The sequence below is a fragment of the Lissotriton helveticus genome, chromosome 10 (genome assembly GCF_964261635.1).
Source record: "Lissotriton helveticus chromosome 10, aLisHel1.1, whole genome shotgun sequence".
Taxonomy (NCBI): domain Eukaryota; kingdom Metazoa; phylum Chordata; class Amphibia; order Caudata; family Salamandridae; genus Lissotriton; species Lissotriton helveticus.
Genome location: NC_136071.1, coordinates 200,336,739 through 200,356,409, shown reverse-complemented (window position 1 = coordinate 200,356,409; position 19,671 = coordinate 200,336,739).

Here is a 19,671-nt window from a genome sequence, read left to right as displayed (position 1 = left end):
CTAAGACCGTATACGCCGGCAGATGGAACAAATTTGTGGCATGGTGCACAGCAAAGGCTGTGGATTCCCTTTCCGCCACTCTTTCTGAGGTTCTCTTGTTCCTCCTTTCTTTGGCTCAGCAGGGCTCTGCTCTGGGCACTCTAAAGGGCTACCTGCTGGCCATTTCACCCTGTCTTAGGCTTCCTTATCAGCCTTCTCTAGTCAAGCCCCCTGTTGTAAATCGCTTCCTTAAGGGCATTACACCGCTTTTTCCTCCTGTTCCCTTCGTAATGCACCAGTGGGACTTGAACTTGGCTTCCTTCCTTCCTTCTTTTTCCCTTCTTTTTCCCTTCTTTTTCCCATCCTTCCAAAGAAGAGAGGCTTCACTGTCTGGATCAATACGTGCGCTACCCTTTTACTTGGATCGCACAAAACAATTCCAGGTGGATGACCAGCTCTTTGTTGGCTACGTGGGCGCCAAATAAGGTTGGGCACAAACAGACCATTTCTAGATGGGTTCTTTTGTGCATCAAAGCTTGTTATTTCTTGGCAAAGAAGGAGCCTCCAGTGGGGTTGCATGCTCATTCCACCAGGGCGACGGCAGCTACCACTGCTTTGGGATGTGGAGTCCCCCTTAATGGCAACTGTCAGGCAGCTACGTGGGGATCGCTGCACACGTTCACTAGAAACTACTGCCTGGACAGCCAGGTCCGGAGAGATGGCTTCTTTGGCCATTCTGTTCTCTAGGACTTTCTGGTGTGAACTGAGTTTGCAGACCCACCTCTGGGGGTTGATATTGCTGGGGTATCTATTCTAAGGGAAGGAATCGATAACCACCTGTTTCTTTCAGATGAACAAGTTACTTACCTTTGGTGACTATATATCTGTAAGAAACGTAGGTTAGTTATAGATTCCTTACCGCCCCACCCATCCTCCCTGTTCTGGGAACTGACTTCTAGGGATAAGGACTTCCTTTCATGGCCCTAGTTTTGTGCACCAGTGGTCAGTGTGTTGCATGGCTCTGCGCTCCTGGCGTGGAAAGTAGTGTACAGAACTGACGTTAGCGCGAGGGCGGTGTCTAAGTAACTATCGCGACGTCATCCCGGTCACCACGATGCCAACGACTAATGCGGAGCCAACCGACAGCACCTCTCGACGTGCAGGGGTACTGCTGACAAAAAAAATTCCGGATCCAGTCTGACGCCTGGGGGTAATTCTAAGGTAAGGAATCTATAGCTAACCTGTGTTTCTTACAGATATATTGTTACCGATGGTAAGTAACTTGTTCATTAATGTCCTGTCTAATGAAAAAACCCGCAACCCCCATCCATTCTTACCCAACACCTCTGATCCTCCTCTGTAGTTGAGATTGAAGTCCCCCATGAACTGTTCAAACCTGCATATTTTAACAGGTTGTCTTTCCAATTTGCCTGTCTACTAACCCCTTTCTCATGCCCAGCTAGAACATTGAATGCCCTTAGGCTAGTTATTTCACAATTTCTCCCTCTAAGTATTGGATCACATGTTCCCAGATGTCCAATCCTTATCCTGCATCTTTTACACAATTTTTACTATTCCCAATACAACCCAAATCCTTTGCAACAACAACTAAATTAGAATTAGAATTGTGAAATTAGTGAATGTGAAATTGTTCTGTAATTTTTTTTTTTTAGACTATTTTGAGTTCATGGCAGCAACATTAAATCACAACCCCTCTCCTCCAAGAGTGTTCACATTTCCACTTAAAATCCACAAGTGTACCATTACAAACGTAGAGCTTGAGTGGGCATAATATAACATCTGCAGCCCTGACCTGAACCACTGTGTTCATATTTTCCAAGTGAATGTTGCCCCAGTATTGGAACTTTCATAGATTCCCCTGCTTTTTATCATTCCCCGTCGTCAGCTTGGGAGCCTCGGTAAATAGAAAATACCATAGCAGTATGCACAAAAGAGAAAGTAAGCCCTAGGCCTCATCTCATTTTGTAGCCAATCTACCTCTTTTTGTAAAAGAGACCAAAAACTTGCAACAACCAATCAGATCAGCCTCACCCCATAGAACCCTCCTGAGAGCGCCACAGAGCCTTAGATTTTCTATCGCATGTTGTGCTAAGGGAGTCTACACTGAGCTCTGCTCAGTTTTCTCTTTAACTTTGTTTTTTTCTTCATTCAATCGCTCTTCAGGATGTCAGAAAAGAAAGCTTTGTTTAGAGCATGTGCTACCTGCTCAAAGAAAAGGCTATATATTGAAGATAAGCATAAAGACTGCATTTGTTGCTTATACCCGGATCACAAGGCCACTGATTGCAAAATCTGCAGGACCTTCTCCACCAAGACTCTGAGAGACGGGGAAGGAAGACTTCTGACTTGGCTACAGTAGATGAAGTCACGGAAAGAGGTTCTTTCTAGTGATAGTGAAGATTCCTCCTCAGCATAATCTTTGAGGTGGTCTACAAAAAGGGGTAGGTCATCCCCTTCTAGATCTGCTGAACCCCCTGCTAAGGCCTCTCGAAAGACCTCTGAAAGGTCTGAAAGGCTTAGTCCCAAAAGAAATCTCCTCACCAAGGTGCAAAGGAGAAGGAGGGACTGGTTCCTGAGGTGTTATCTGGTAAGAAGGCAAGCCAAGGTCCTTCTACTACTCCTTCACCATCTGAAAAACAGAAGATCTTCAAGTACACCTCAGGAGGCAAAAGGGGAGAAGAAAATCCGTCGACGACCGTTTCCTCCGGTACGTCGACGCCAAAGATCCAGCTGGTTTCAATTTCAGCTCCGTCGACGGGCCCGTCGTGGAGAGCTTCGCTGACGACGTCGACGATACATCCTATCTCTGTTTCGTCGACGAAATTGAAAACCTCGACGGTGATGATGCCAGCGATGGTGTTGACGACATAGATGACTATGACAATGGCGACGATGATTCTGACGTCGACCTTGTTGACGGTACCATCGACGATCAGCCCACCGTGGACGACCATTCCATCGTCGACTAAGGTTCTTTCTCCGACGAGGCTTCCCTCGTCGACGATCCAAAAAGTTAAAATTTCTATAAAGAAAAGACTGATGACTCCGGAGATGACATCACCCCGTAGGGTGACACCTTTAACTCCAGCTCTTCTTCTGGAGGAGGAATATTCTGACGAGGATGAAAGTCCATATGGAGATGCTTATAGTCCATCTCAACTCCAGGTGAAGTACCAGGACTCTGATTCGGATAATTATTACTTGGGTCAGCATCATCCAGAGGCACAATTCATTCCTCGTAGTACACCTCAGGAAACATCTCAACAAGGCATGGTGGCCATGCCGTCTTCACTAATAAATTACCTACAGCTGATGTTGGATTACAAAAAGAGGTTCCCATCTCAAACCTCGGAAACTATGCAACCTTCCCCGCCACCATCTCCGCAGCCTCCTTCTACTTTTGTGGCATCAGCATCTCAAAGGAATAAAGGACAACCTTTGTTAGAAGGGCATGAGGTAGTTACAGTACAGGATGATGACGACTCTTTGGATGAGGACCTGAATGTGGAACATGTCCAAAATCCTGACGCAGAATGGGACGATTATGTTATCCCAGATCCGGCTTCACCATCTCCGGACCCTGTGGATTCGCCCCCAGCGGACATAGGGGGTTTCCATAATCTTATGGAAAGAGCATCGAAAAGATTTGGCCTTCCTGTTCCTGTGGTGCAATCAGACTGTTTCCTCTATGATTTTAAGGAGCCTTACAAAAAATCTGTCCGTTCCATACCCATAGTGGAGCATGTTTAGAGTGAAGGCAAGAAGGTCATGCAGTCTCCAGCTACTGTGATTATGATTCTGCCGCGTCTGGAGGAAAAATATAAAGCTCCGGAGGACAGTGCTGCCTGTCTTATTGGTCAACCTAGACCGGACTCTGTTATTTCTCAGGCGGCCCAAAGAAAATCAAGAAACCCGCCGGCACCCCTGACTGCGCCGCCGGACAAGGAGGGCAGGTGCCTGGACAATGTGGGCAAGAGGTTTTCCTCTATGTCTAGCCTCCTCGTTAGAGCCTCTAACGCACTAGCAATTTTGTGACGATATGATTGCCAAATGTGGTGCAATCTTTCTCCTTTTATTGATCAGCTTCCAGAGAGTACCAAAGTGGAAGCGAGAAAAATCCTAGAGGAAGGTGAACGATCTTCATCGGAAATGATAGATTGTGCAATGGATATTGCTACAACGGCTTTTCGCGCCTTAGCAGGTTCAACGGTCCTAAGGCGTCAAGGTTGGATGAGATGTACCTGGTTTCGCCCTGAGGTGCAGAATAAAATTCTGGATCTGCCCTTCAAAGGAGATATGCTGGCAAGCCTATAGATGACGCTTTACAGGATATAAAGGATACAGAGACGGCAAGGTCTTTGGGCGCTCTTCAATATAGAAAGGTTCCTTTCCTGGGTGCAAGAGGAATAGGTTTCTCTACGTATAGTGGAGGTTATCAACAACGCTACTCTCATTCAAGCCTCGGTACTCTCAAAGACAAAATCAATCTGCGTCTTTCTCTCGCCAGTCTTCAAGAGGTAAACCGGGACGTCAGGAGAGAGATACCTCTAAACATCAATAGCGGCTTCCTGGCTCTGCCTACTGCTCCTCCCCCCCCACCCCCCCCCCCCCTCCACCTTGTAACATCAGTAGGAGGCAGGATAACACATTTTCTCAATTGTTGGAAGATCATAACAGATCAGTGGGTCCTAAATATAGTTCAATTTGGCCATACACTGGAATTTCAAGACCTCCCACCTTCCAGAGCCCCTCGCGCCACAGAATCAAAACATCTGCTCCTCCTCCGTCTCGAATGTTGTCAAATGCTCGCCAAGTGAGCGATAGAGCAAGTGCCACTCTCTCAAAGAGGAAAAGGATTCTATTCCAGATTTTTCCTAATTCGCAAAACGGAGGAGAAATGGTGCCCAATCTCTGAGGGAGCTCAACACCTGTCTCATAAAACTCTCCTTTCGAATGGTCTCTCTTCAAGACATCTTGCGTCTTCTAAATCCGGTGGATTACATGGCGACTTTGGATCTCCAGGACTCATATTTCCACATTCCGATCCACCCCGCTCACAGAAAATATTTACGCTTCACAGTAGCCAAGAGCCACTTTCAATTCAAAGTTCTATCTTTCGGGCTCAGATCCGCTCCACGGATATTCACAAAGGTATTGGCCCGGGTAGCAGTATTCCTCAGGAAACAATCTCTAGAAGTGTTCCCATACCTAGACGATTGGTTGATAAAAGCCCCATATTCTCAAGCAACGACAAAGGCAGTCGAAAGCTGCATCCCACTTTTCAATCATTTGGGTCTGCATCTCAACAAAGACAAATCGGTCTTTCTTCCATCCAGAAGGGTCAAATTCCTGGGTGCCATTCTGGATACAAGAAGCTGCAAAGCGTTTCCTTCGGAGGAAAGACAAAATGAAGCTAATCCTCTCCGCCAGCCAACTACAAAAGAGACGGTCCCTGTCAGTCCGTCTATACAAATCTTTCCTAGGATCGATCTCATCTTGCATACCATTGGTTCCGCATTGCAGACTGCGAATGCGTCCCTTGCAAGAACAGCTAGACTTACAATGGCGCCAGGTGGAAGGCTCTTTCGAGGACAAGATAAAGGTCACTCCTCTCATGAGGAAAGCAGCAGTTTGGTGGGCTGTCAAGGAAAATATCTCGAGGTCTCTCTTTGAGGATGGCTTCAGCCCCTCTGATTCTAACCACAGATGCCTCATTGGAAGGCTTTGGCGCTGTTCTACATGACCTCCAGGTGAGCAGTCACTGGAACCCAGGAGAGCACCGTCTCCATATCAATCTCTTGGAACTCGGAGCGATTCGCTTAGCCTTGCAAGCTTTCCTGCCGAGGGTTCAAGGTGCAACCGTGCTGGTCAGATGGACAACACAACGGCCATGCATTACATAAACAAGCAAGGAGGCACGAGGTCTCATCTTCTCTGGAAAGAGGCCCAAGAAATATGGGAATGGGCGATTCTCCACAGAGTCGTCCTTTCAGCGGAGCATCTACCGGGCACTCTCAACACAACAGCAGACACCTTAAGTCGTCTGAAATCGGCCTGTCACGAGTGGGAGTTGGATCAAGATATTCTAGACGAGGTTTTTCAACGTTGGGGCACTCCAACCATAGACCTGTTCGCGACTCCAGAGAACAGGAAATGCCGACTCTCTGCAAGCAGGGATCACCATTGAGGGTCTCTGGGGAATGCTCTTTCGATGTCTTGGTCAGGCGCATTCTTTTATGCCTTTGCTCCAATTCCCCTGATCCCGCGGCTTCTCAGGAAACTAAAGATGGAACCTTGCAGGATGATCTTAATAGCGCCAGCGTGGCCTCGCTAATTCTGATTCACGGAGCTTCTCATGCTTTCTCAGGACCATCCATTTCACCTATGTCCAATTCTATCTCTATTAATAATGTCCCAGGGACAAGTGGTACATCCAGATCCGAGCTCTCTCCATTTGAAAGCTTGACTCCTGAGCACAGAGAATTACGGAAGCTTAAATATCCCTCAGGACTGTAGGGAGATTTTAACTCAAGCTTGTGCACCAAGTACAAATAAGACCTATTGGAAGCGCTTCTGCCTGTGGTGTCACCGTGAACGCATCCATCCGTTCTCTTCGGCTCCTCATCAAATACTGCCTTACATTCTGTCGCTGGCAAGGTCAGACCTTTCCCACTCTTCCATCCAAGTACATTTGGCGGCTATTTCAAGATTCAGAAGAACAGCTTCTGGTCCTTCTCTCTGGTCTGATATAATTATCAAGCAATTCCTGAAAGGTTTTTTCAGGGTCTTCCCACCAGTACGACCTCCTCCTTGGGCTTGGAATCTCAATCTGGTCTGGCTCACCTCATGAGACCTCCGTTCGAGCCAATCCACAGGGTTGACTTAAAATTTTTGTCTTGGAAATAAGCTCTCCTTTTAGCCCTCACTTCAGTTAGGAGGGTAGGTGAGTTGCAAGCTCTCCATTTTAGGTTTAAAGTATTTTTATTGAAGCAGGGCGGGGTAGGACACAAAGGGGCAAGGAACAGGTAAACCACAGGAACCGCACAGCAACGCGCATCATACAGCAAGTACAACAATGCAATTACAATTTCGCAAGAGGTTCCATCCTACTCGGGAGCATAGCTCTTGCACCTGTGGTCACGTACAAAGAACAAGGGGGGGGGGTGAGAAAGGGAGGGAGGGACGGGAAGGGAGGGAGGAAAGAAAATCAGGGGGGGGGACAAAGAGAGAATGAAAGAGAAAAGGAAAAGAAAAGAAAGGATGGGAGGGGAAAGGGGGAAAGAAAAACGGAGGGGCGAAGGAAGGAGAAGCGACCCCGCTCCAAAAATCCACCCAACCAAACAGAACCCCCAACTACTTAACCCCAGCCCACCCCCTGTACTGTGCCATTAGCTACAGTCTCCTGCTGTTTGCAGCTCTCCAAGAATCCCCGCTATACAGTACCGGCCCCACCCAAGCAAGCAGGCGGGTCCGGCGGCGGCGGCGGCAGCCTTAACAACCTAAGATATCTAGGGCAAGTGATCTCCCGAAACTCAGAACATAACAGGCTATGAAAGGGCTCCCACAGTTCCTCAAAGGTATCAGTATCTCCCAGGGCTACTAAGGACATCTTCTCCATTCCAAGGACATACCATAACCTGTGCAGCCAGCCAACCATAGAGGGAAGAGTGGTAGTGCGCCAGTGTATGAGGATAGTCTGCACCGCTGACCCCAGTGCAATCGCGATCTGTCTGCCTCTCCTAGATCTAAGGGGATACATCAGCCCGTTCGGCAACCCTAGCAGAACATAGGCAGGGAATCTAGGCAGTTCTATCCCAAAGCAAGTGTCTACCTCGCCCAAAACCTCTTCCCAATAAGGAGCCAGCAGGGGACATTCCCATAGTATGTGTGTTAGTGTACCAGTATTGCCACAGTTGCGCCAGCACGTCCCTGGTATTGCCCTATCCATCTCGTGCAGTTTCTCCGGAGTACGGTACCAGTAGGTCGAGATTTTAGTGAAGGTTTCCGTGAGACCCGTGTGATAGGCCGAGTGACGTGCGCGGAAGGAGATGTGATCCCAATCTTTATGGCTCAACACGCGCCCGAGCTCCCGCTCCCAACGTTCCCGACCAGGGCTGTGAACATGAAAGGAGGGGGGCTGCAGCATTTTATACAGGTCTGAGATCAGTTTAGCGTCCGACGTGCGAGTAGTTAACCAGCGCTCATACGCCGTGATTTCCCGGTGTGCCGCGTCGCGCACTTGGGGCTGTAATGCCCAGTGGCGCACCTGCATGTATCGCATGCGCTCCGTTTCCGGGAGGCCATAATCCCTCCTCAGGTCCGGGAAGGGGACAACTCCCTCAGGGCAGTACAAGTGATACAAAGCGCAGCAGCGGGCCACCCGCCAGCGCTCATAAGCACCCTGCTCCATCCCGGGACCGAAGTCCGGGTTGCCAATGAACGGCGTAAAGGGAGAGGGAAAGGTGGTAAGCTCGCATCTGGCAGCCACCGAGTCCCACGTCCGGAGCGGGACCCGCGTCACCAGAGACGCATAGAGATTGGGGGGTCGATGGGCCCGCCTCAAGAATGGTACTTCCTGCAGCGTCCGACCCGCCACTGCCTGATCCTGGAACAGCCAATGTTTATCAGACTCCCACCGGCTCCATTCCACTAGATAGCGGAGCTGAGCAGCCTGGAAATATTTCCGCAAGTCCGGTATCCCCAACCCCCCGGATTCCGGTGACAGCATAGCGATGCTTCTCTTGATCCTCGGCCTGCGGCCCTGCCATACAAACCGCGCAATGGCAGTCTGCATCTCCGCAAGCCACCCCGTGGGGGGCTGGAGCGGCAACGCTCTGAAGAGGTAAAGCACCTGAGGCAGGAGGGTCATCTTCACCGCGGCCACCCTACCCAGTAACGACAGCGTGCCCTTATCCCACCGACACAATTCCTCCCTGATCTTCGCGCCCAGAGCCGCGTAATTGGCCGTGACCATCTCCGGGAGGGAGGGCGCCAACAGGATCCCCAAGTACGGGATCCGGTCCCTTGACCAACTCAGAGGGTAAAACCTCTGTAGGTCCGCTCTAGTAGCGTTAGTAAGCGAGATGTCAAGGGCAGCCGACTTCCCTAGGTTCACCTTGAAGCCCGCCACGACGGCGAATAAGTTCAGTTCCTCCACACAGGCCGGCAGCGATCTCCGCGGGTCATCCAGCGTTAGAATGACATCATCCGCGTACAGGCTAATCGCATGATGAAATCCACCCATCCGGACACCGACAATGTCGGGGTTCTGCCTGACCCTCTGGGCAAATGGCTCCATGTACAGGGCAAAGAGCAAAGGGGAAAGTGGGCACCCCTGTCTCGTACCCCGCTCAATGGGGAAGGGTCGAGAGCTGCCGCCGTTCACCCGGACAACCGCAGAGGGGAACCGGTAACAATTGAAGATCAGACTACGGAACTTCTCTCCAATCCCGAATTTGCTCAGGACCTTCTCTAGGTAGGGCCAGTGCACCCTGTCGAAAGCCTTCTCCGCGTCTATGGACAGGAGCATCCGCTCCCCAGGGACTCCGGAAGCCTTCTCGATGATGTGTGTCACCCTCTTTGTGTTATCTACTGTCTGCCGACCGGGCACGAAGCCCGCTTGGTCCGAGTCAACCATGCCCGGGAGGTGCAGCGCCAGACGTGCAGCTAATATGCTAGTGAACACTTTCAAATCTGTGTTCAGCAGTGAAATGGGACGGTAGGACCCACAGGCGGTCCTGTCCTTACCCGGCTTCGGAATCACGGAAACCGTGGCCTGGAGAAATTCGGAGGGGATGGCCCCCGGCTCTGCGAAGGAATTGAAGAGGCGGGTCAGTAGAGGCGCCAGTTCCTGACAGAAGGTTTTATAAAACAGCGGGATAAAGCCATCCGGGCCCGGGGCCTTGCCCAATTTGAGCCGGGATATCGCCGTGATCACCTCCTCGATACGGATGTCCCGCTCCAGATACCGAGCCTGATCCGGTGTCAACGACGGGAGCGGGACCGAGTCCAGATAGTCCACCTCTGCCTGGGCCGAAGGGGCCTCCCCGGTGTAGAGGTCAGTATAAAAGCCGCGAAAAACGTCTGCTATTTGCTCATCAGCCGTGACGATACCTCCGGTTGGGTCCACCAGTTCCTTCACCCGGTGCTGCTGGTGTTGCACCCTAAGTTTGTTAGCCAGGAGCCGCCCACACCGATCGCCCCCAGTGTAATATTTGTGTTTCAGGCGAAGCATCGCATACTCCGCCCGGTCCGTGTCAAGGGCCGCCAGGAGTTTCCGTGCCGCCTTCAGCTGCCTCCACACCCTGGGGGCCCCCGTCCTATGATGAACCAGCTCCAGCTCCCTCACCTGCCGGGTGAGCTCATCTCTCTTGAGCTGCCGGTCCCTATTCTCGGCCGAGGAAATCGCGATAAATTCGCCTCGGAGCACCGCCTTCAGTGCCGCCCACTGTGTCGCACGAGAAGTATCCCCGTTATCATTCACGGTTTGAAAATCCAAAATGGCCGCCCTGATCTGATCCACCACCGACCGCCTGTGCAAGAGCGTGTCCCGGAGCCGCCAGACCCCTCTCGGCCGGACCACCGGTGGCAGAGTGAAAGCGCCCTCCACCGGAGCGTGGTCAGAAAGAGAGAGGACCCCCATGTCCACATTCGAAGCCAAAAGGAGCATTGGGCCCGACACAAGGAGATGATCTAATCGCGCATAAGATCTATGGGCATGTGAGAAGTAAGAATACGCGCGGGTGTTGGGGTGGAGGTGGTGCCACATGTCACGCAGGTCCAGCTCCTCGAGTCGAGTACGAATCGAGCCCGAAAGCTCACCCAACTGGTGGCGCCGCTGCACAGACCTGTCCACTGCCGCGTCAAAAACCAGGTTCAAATCACCCCCCAACACTATGTGCCTATCAGAGGTGGATGCCACGTCCTCCAAAGCCCTGTGCAAGAATTGGTCCTGATGATCATTGGGACAGTAGATGGTGCCAACAGTCAGTGCTAAGCCCCCCACCTTGATCTGGTATACCAGAAGTCTCCCTTTCTGTTCTGCTACCTTGCACACGACCTCCCCCCTGAACCCCCTAGAAAACAAGATCGCCACCCCTGCCGTCTTGGAGGCGCTAGAGGAGAACAGCTGCGTGGGGAACTTAGGGGTACGCATCCTCGTGCAGTCCTTAGCCAGCAAATGGGTCTCCTGCAACAAGCAGATATCCGCCTGAGAGCTTTCCAACAGGGATAACACTGCCCGCCTCTTAACCGGATTATTCAGCCCCTTTACATTGAGAGTAAGCACTTTAAGAGCCATCAAGGGAGGGGAGCAATGAAGCACATATCAAGAAGCAAAGCCCCGCTGGCAAACACAGAAGGCACATACGAGGCCTCAAAACAGAACAACTTTGAACCATCCGCTGGCACAGTACAGTCCCCGAACCCCAACACCCCACAACTAGAAAACCCCCCCCTGCCCCCCCACAACCAGATCCACACCACCCCCCGCAACTGGTCCCCCCTCTAGGCCCCAGAATCAAAACCTCTGCCCGCCCGCCCCAACCCCATTCCCCACTTCTCAAACTTTCCAGAAAAAACATTGTCCCAGTCCGGCCCGAAACGGGCAAGGCCGTGGTAAATCAGTTTAGTGGACGTCCAGCCACCACCTCCAGCACTCGCCATGCCTCCCAGCCCACCCCCCGGATCCCCGCACCTGCAAAAGGAAGAAGCTAGAGTAGACTCCCCCCGGAGTGAGTTCAGGCCGTCAGGGCCACTTCGTCGGTCGCCGCCACTCTGGAGGCCTCCTGAACGGCGGCCGCCATGTCCGCCCGGATCGTGGGCGAGCCCGGATGCTCCGACGGATGAGAGGTCCCCCCTCCAGCTCGCTGCCATCCGTCACGAGTGCTTCGCCTCCGCCGCGGAGCCGGGGTATCCGTATCCGATGCTGTGAGGCCCAACACCGCGCAGACATCCTGGAGGGACCGGAGCCGATGCAAAACACCGTTCCATCGAAATATCAGACTGAAAGGGTGCCCCCAAGAGTACTGTGTCCCGTGCTCCCGAAGGAAGTCAGTGGCGATCTTGAACGATTTTCTCTTCTGCAGCGTGACTGTGGATAAGTCCTGAAACAGGGTCACAGGGTGGTCCCGAAATCAGAAAGATTGCTGCCCTCGCGCTTCTCGGAGGATCCGCTCCTTCAGGGGAAAGTCCGGGAGGAAGGCCAGAATGTCCGGGGCGGGCGCCGTAGCCCTGCGGGGGCGACCCACCCGATGTGCTCGGTCTATGCGGATCCGAAAGTCCTCCGACTCTCCCAGGATCGCACGAAAGAGGGCCACCAGGTATGCAGTCACGTCCTCACCCTCCTCTCCGGACGGCACGCCGCGGACCCGTATGTTGTTCCGCCTGGATCGATTTTCAAGGTCCTCGGCGTGGGCCTGTAACTCAATCTGTTGCTCCCGCAGTAGCAGGACCTCCTGCTGCAGATGGGAGATCTCCTCATCCCTGGAGTGACCCGCTTCCTCCACTGCGTTCACACGGTCCCCCAGGGAGTCCATCTCTCTCCTTACTTCACGGACCTCCCCGGCCACCTCACGCTTGAGCGTTTGAAAGTCCTCCCGAAGGGAGCTAAAGAGCGACTCGAGAAATGATCTCGTCACCGGGGGTTCTCCACCATCTGCTCCCCTGGTCGGGGCCGGGGAGGTCGTGGCGGTCTGGGCTCCTCCGCTGCGCAGGGTTCCACGGCCCAGCATGTCCGGCAAGGTTCGTTCGCCCCGTCTCTGTCCTCTAGCATTCGACATTTCAGCTGAGTAGAGGACGGTGAGGCCTACTGTCCAGCAAAGCGCCACACAAAGAGCACCAGGGAAGCCGAGCTGCCCAGCCGGGATCACAAAATGGCCGCCCTGTAATGTCGAGGGGCCAACGCCCAAGATGGAGATCCCCTCACCGCGTCTGATCCGAGGACCAGAAATCCGGCCAGTGGGCGGAGCCACGGTGCGGTGGTCACCGGGACCCGCAGCTTCAGGGGGAAATCCGCCCCGTGAGTCCCGCTCCCCCGCTCCACACAGACAACTGGCCGGAGCGGCCTCTCCCAGCGGGCCTCCTCAGTCCACGGGCTGGCGTAGCGAGGCAATGCCGACTCCGCCCCCGCTCTACACCCTCGCTCTGCTCCACTCCGCACAACCGCCGTCGGACAACTCCTAGCCGTTCACGAAGCCGCTGCTAACTCCCACTCCGACAGCTCATGCACCTCTGCGGGCTTCACACACGGGAGGTCGGGTGCTCCGTCATGCTCCGAGGGTCGGGAGACTCGCGGCTTCCGGTGCGCACACGGGCCATGCAGCGGGCATCAACCCGGGCCTCCCCGGGCAGAATCTCACCTCCGACGGCGCAAACCGGGCTCAGCAGTCGCTCCACACCTTCACCGTGGGCACCAGGCTCAGTCGCCGCGCAATCCGGGGGGGGATCAGCAGTTACCAGCGGTGCAGGAACTCAGGGGTCCGGGAGCTCTCGGCAAGTGCGACCTCTCAGCCCGCCATCTTGGCCACGCCCCCCAAGCTCTCCATTTTAGAACCTTTTCTACAGTTCAAAAAGGACACTTTGTTTTTAAGGACCAATCCGAAGTTTATTCCAAAGGTCCCTTTGGATTTCCATTTAAATGAAACAGTGGTTATAAAGTCTTTCTTCCCTCGAACCACGTCTCCTGCAGAACGGTCTCTACATTCCTTGGATGTCCAGAGATGTCTCAAATTTTATCTTGAACGCACGAAGGATTTTAGAAAATCTTCTCAACTCTTTGTGGCTTTCAGTGCCCCTCGGAAAGGACTTCCTAGCTCAAAACAAGGAATCTCACTCTGGATATCAAGTGCAATTCATTATTGCCACCAAGCAGCTGAACAAACCGCTGGAGAGACATGTAAGAGCTCACTCCACAAGATCAGTTTCATCTTCAGCAGCTCTCTTCTCTGGAGTTCCTATAAAAGACATTTGTAGGGTGGCTACATGGAGCAGTGCTCATACATTCACGGAGCATTACTGCCTGAACTCTTTCTTGAGGAGCGAAGCGGCAGTTGGTCAAGCAGTACTGAGGAATCTATTCCAATAAGAGGTGAGCGTTCCCTTCTATCCCTCCTTCCTATAATTGCACATTGTGTATCCCATATTTTTCCATTGTATTGTTACAAGGTATTTGATTGTCATATTAGGAGATTTATACAGAGATATGTTACTACTCATGTAACAAAATGTGCTTTGGTGATTTACTGCTAGCTACTCTGATACAAAGCATGGGAATCTATGAAAGTTCCAATACTGGGGCAAGAAAACAAGTTACTTACCTGTAACTTTGGTTCCCCAATATTGGTAACTTTCATAGATTCCCATGCGCCCACCCTCCTCCCCTGGGAAAGCTCAGCCTTCAGCAAAGGTGGTTTCTGTTACACAAATGCTGCGAAAGTCTGAGGCTCTCTCAGGAGGGTTTTAGGGGGTGAGGCTGATCTGATTGGTTGTTGCAAGTTTTTGTCTCTTTTACAAAAAGAGGTAGATAGGCTACAAAATGAGATGAGGCCTATACCTTACTCTCTCTTTTGCACATACTGCTATGGTATTTTATATACAAAGCATGGGAATCTATGAAAGTTACCAATACTGGGGAACCAAAGTTACAGGTAAGTAACTTATTTTCTTCACGTTCGTAGAGGTGCAAGAGTTTGGTCACTTTGCTCTCCCAGGCCTTCGTTGACATTCACTTGCGGGTCAGTCATTATCTCTAAAGTCTCTCCATGGTCCCCAGATCTTCTCTTATTCCTGTGGGCAGCCCCGTGTCTTGTAGACAGTTTTTTTTTTTTTGGCCTGAATGCACCATTCCCTGTTAAGCATCCATTGCTGTACCAGTGATAGCCTCTCGCTACCCCACAGTCTGATTATGTCTCTGCTGGCCACCATCAGTGCAACTTTAGAAAACAATTGGGTATATTTTGGCAGCATCACCTCTCTCCAAATTCCCAAAGTACCTGGGCATTCAGGACCAATTCAAAGTTCAGGGCATTTGAGAGATGGCACCCAGTGCCCGACTAGAACCATTGTAGGCGTGGGTATGACCACAGTGTATGTAAGAGCATACCCTCCTCCTGGCATCCCCTCAGGCATTTGCTATTATCTAGCTTTCCTATAGGGTATAATCCGGTTTGGGTATATGTTTGAAGATTTTTAGATGTACCAGTCTGAAGCCCGCCCTAATGGCCAACTCTGTCAAGTAGTGACATGCTTCGGCCCAATTCGAATCTTCCATGCATCCCAGATTCAACTCCCACCTCTCTCTGAGGTCACTAATAGGGCCTTTACGGTGGACTAGGAGGGTGCAATATATTTGTGATACTTCATGGGCATGTAGGGGCGGCAACAGCACCCTGTACTCGAGTGGGAACTCCTCAGGCAACTATGGCAATTGGCTGGAGTATTTATTTCTTTGAGAGTCTGGAAGTTTGTACTGTTTCTATAGGTTCAACCCATGAGACATCCAGATGTTGCCCAAGCACCTGATCCCTATTAGATTCCACTGCATAAAATCATCTAGTTTTTAAACTCTGCAAGGCCGTCTGCATCCCATAGGGAAGTTTCCATAGTCTGTCCCCCATGCCTCCACATTTCACACGTTGCATTCTTCAATATTTTTATAACTATGGTTGCAGGGCTATGCGTCATGCTCTACATAGCTCACTTACGTAGCCTCCTTCCGGCATCGCTCTCCTCTCTGCCAGCTGCAACGGCTCAGACTGGTCCGCAAGTGCCCAATCATTTATAAGCGGTAGCTCTGTCACCCAGTAGTAGACTCTCGAGTCTGGCAGCACGATGCCCCCCAATTGTTACTAGTGGACTCCTCAGTGTGCCCCCATCCCACGATAAAGAGTGGGTGACTGCATTAACTGCTGTGAAAAATGATTCTTGGACCTTGAATAATGTATTCAGCAGCATATCTACCATGTTATAGGGTGCTGCCCTCCTCAACATTCAATCAATCCGAAATTTATAGAACGCGCTACTCACCCGTTAGGGTCTCAAGGTGCTGGGGGAAAGGGGCGCTGCTACTGCTCGAAGAGCCAGGTCTTGAGGTGCTTCCTGAAGCTGAGGTGGTCCTGGTTCAGTCATAGGTGAGTGGGGAGGGCGTTCCAGGTCTTTGCTGCTAGGTAGGAGAAGGATCTTCCTCCGGCGGTGGGTCTGCGAATCCGTGGGATGATGGCGAGGGTGAGGTTGGTGGAGCGGAGCTGGCGGGTGGGTGTGTAGAACGTGAGTCGGCTGTTGAGGTATTCTGGGCCCTTATGCTGGAGTGCTTTGTGTGTGTGGGTGAGCAGTCTGAAAGTGATCCTTTTGCTGACGGGGAGCCAGTGGAAATTTTTCAGGTGGGTTGAGATGTGGCTATGGCGGGGAATGTTGAGGATGAGTCGTGTGGAGGCGTTTTGTATGTGCTGGAGACGGTTCTGGAGTTTGCCGATTGTTCCTGCGTAGAGGGCGTTTCCGTAGTCCAGTCGGCTGGTGACGAGGGCCTGGGTGACTGTTCTTCTGGTTTCGGTGGGGGTCCATCGGAAGATCTTCCGGAGCATGCGCAGGGTGTTGAAGCAGGAGGATGTGACGGCTTTGACTTGTTTGGTCATTGTGAGCGAGGAGTCCAGGATGAAACCCAGGTTGAGTGCATGGTCCGCGGGTGTCGGTGCGGTGCCCAACGCCGAGGGCCACCAGCAGTTGTCCAAGGCCGAGGGGGTTTGTCCTAGGATCAGGACCTCCGTCTTATCCGAGTTGAGTTTGAGACGGCTGTGCTTCATCCAGTCTGCTACCTCTTTCATTCCTTCCTGGAAGTTTGATTTGGCGGTGGCTGGATCTTTGGTGAGGGAGAGTATCAGCTGGGTATCATCGGCGTAGGAGATGATGTTGTGTTTTCGTGCGATGGTGGCGAGGGGGCTCATGCAGATATTGAAGAGTGTTGGGCTGAGTGAGGATCCTTGGGGTACTCCGCAGATGAGTTTGGTTGCTGCAGAGCGGAAAGGGGGGAGGCGGACTCTCTGGGTTCTGCCGGTGAGGAATGAGGAGATTCATTCCAGGGCCTTCCCCTGGATACCTGTGTTGTTGAGGCGGTGTACTAGGGTGCGGTGGCATACGGTGTCGAAGGCTGCAGAGAGGTCCAGGAGGATGAGGGCTTCTGTTTCTCCGTCGTCCATCATGTTTCTGATGTCGTCTATGGCTGCGATGAGGGCGGTCTCCATGCTGTGGTTTGCTCGTAATCCGGACTGGGAAGGGTCAAGCAAGTTGTCCTCGAGGAACGCGGTCAGCTGTTTGTTGACGGTCTTCTCGATGACTTTGGCCGGGAAGGGGAGGAGTGAGATGGGCCGGAAGTTCTTGAGGTCCCTGGGGTCTGCGGTGGGTTTTTTCAGGAGGGTGTTGATCTCAGCGTGCTTCCAGCTCTCAGGGAAGGTAGCTGATGAGAAGGAGCTGTTTATGACGTTCAGTAGGTGGGGTGCGATGATGGTGTCGGCCTTGTTGAAGATGTGATGGGGGCATGGGTCGGAGGGAGAGCCGGAGTGGATGGTGTTCATGATGTGGATGGTGTCTTCATTGTTGATGGGGGTCCAGGAGTTGATGGTAGTGGTGGGGGTCGTTGGGCTGGTGTCCGGCGGTGGGGGTTGGGGTCCGAAGCTGTCGTGTATGTCTGCAATCTTGCGGTGGAAGAATGGCGAGGGCGTTGCAGAGGTCTTGCGAAGGGGTGATGTTGTTGTTGTTGCTGGCGTCCGGGTTCGAGAACTCTTTGACGATGCTGAATAGTTCCTTGCTGTTGTGTGTGTTGTTGTCTAGTCGTTCCTTGAGCGATGTCCTCTTGGTGTTCCGGATCTGCTGATGGTATTCGCGGGTGGCGGATTTGAGGGTTGTCATGTATTTCGTAGTACGTTCTTTGCGCCAGTTCTTTTTGAGAGTTCGGCAGGCTTTCTTTGTGGCTTTGAGAGTGTCCGTGAACCAGTAGGGTTTTCTGGTGGTGGTCTTGCTGTGGGTGTTCTTGAGTGGAGCGAGGTCGTCGGCGCAGTTGGTGATCCAATGTGCAAGGTTGAGCGCTGCAATGTTGGTGTCGGGAATGTTGGTGTCGGCAGGTGGGTTCTGGCTCAGTGAAGTGGTGAGTTGGTCCATGGTGATTTTGCTCCAGCATCTGAGCAGGGGATCGGAATGTACGCAGCTGTGGTTGGTCCAGTATAGTCCTGTGGCGTGGTTGAAGGCGATGTGGTTGCTGACTGAGAAGATGGCGTTGAGGGTGTGTCCGGCGAGGTGAGTGGGGAGTCCACTAGTTGCTTGAGTCCGAGGTTGTCGAGCAGTGTGGCGGTGGTGCTGTCGTCGTTATTTTCTAGGTGAAATTTCAGGTCTCCTAGGAGGATGTAGTCTGGTGAGGTCGGCGATGGTTTCGCTGAATTGTGTGCGTGGTCCTGGTGGTCTGTAGATGAGCGTTCCTCTGAGGGTGGTCTGGGGGTCGGTGTGGATCTGCAAGTAAAGGTGTTCGGCGGCGGTGTCTTTGGTGTTGGTCGTGATGCTGATGGTGTTCCTGTAGATGATGGCGATCCCTCCTCCTGATTTGTTGATGCGGTCCCTCCGGGTGATTTTGTAGCCGTCCGGGATGGCTATGGCGATGACGGGGGCCAAGGAGGCGTTCATCCAGGTTTCCGTGAGGAAGGCGATGTCCGGTGCTGTTGAGTCGAGGAGGTCCCAGAGGTCGATGGCGTGCTTGTGTACGGAGCGGGTGTTGAGGAGGATGCACTTGAGGTGGTTGTTGCTGCTTGGTTTGGCGGGTGTGGAGCGGTTTTGGAGGCCGGTGAATTTGCAGGCTTGACAGGTGAAGGGTCCATGGGTCCGCTTGGGGGTGGCTTGATAGCATGCGGGCGGTCGTCCGGTGTTTAATGCGTTGAGGGTGGCGGGGTTGTATCTCAGTCGGTTGGTCTGGGTTCGGCGAGGTCCAGGGGTTCTGGCGCTGAGCGCGGTCTAGGCGTAGACGGGCTTGCGTTCGCGTGCTCTCTGCCATAAATGGCCAAGTGGGAGGGAGGAGCAGCTGGAAGGTGGGAGCGGGGCGGCGAATGGGAAGGGGGAGCAGGTACAGTAAGGGAAAAGGGGCGGGCCACAGGGGAGCAGTGGCGGTGAGTGGGGGGGGGGTGCACAGAGCGGGAAAACGGTCCCGAGAAGGGCGGCGAGGGAGCAAAAAAAACACAACAGCAATATCAATAACACAGTGACAATCACGGCACAGAATACAATAAGCACACAAATACTCAGCTGCAGGACCAGCGGCGAACTCGCGGCAGCAGTGGAGAGGACCTGGGCACACTCACGGGGGGGCCGCGCAGTGCGTGGAGCGACCGGCCCTGAGCAGGGTCAAAGGTCACCCATTGATAGAGGGAGTTTCCTCCACTGCCCCACATCTGCTTTGTATTAGTCAAGGACACGCTATAAGTTGCAGTACTGGAATTCCCTGAGCTCCGTTGTATAAATCCCCAAGTATTTGAACCCATGCGCCGACCAGTCCAGGGGGCACTCCCCATCTCGAAAGGCTTCTCCACATGTGGGGGACTGCGCTACCGACTTGTGGCAGTTGATATATGATTGTTATATGAGAGGTCAGCTGCTGAGGTTCATGCACAACCAGATCTGATCCAATTGTCTTCAGGGCAG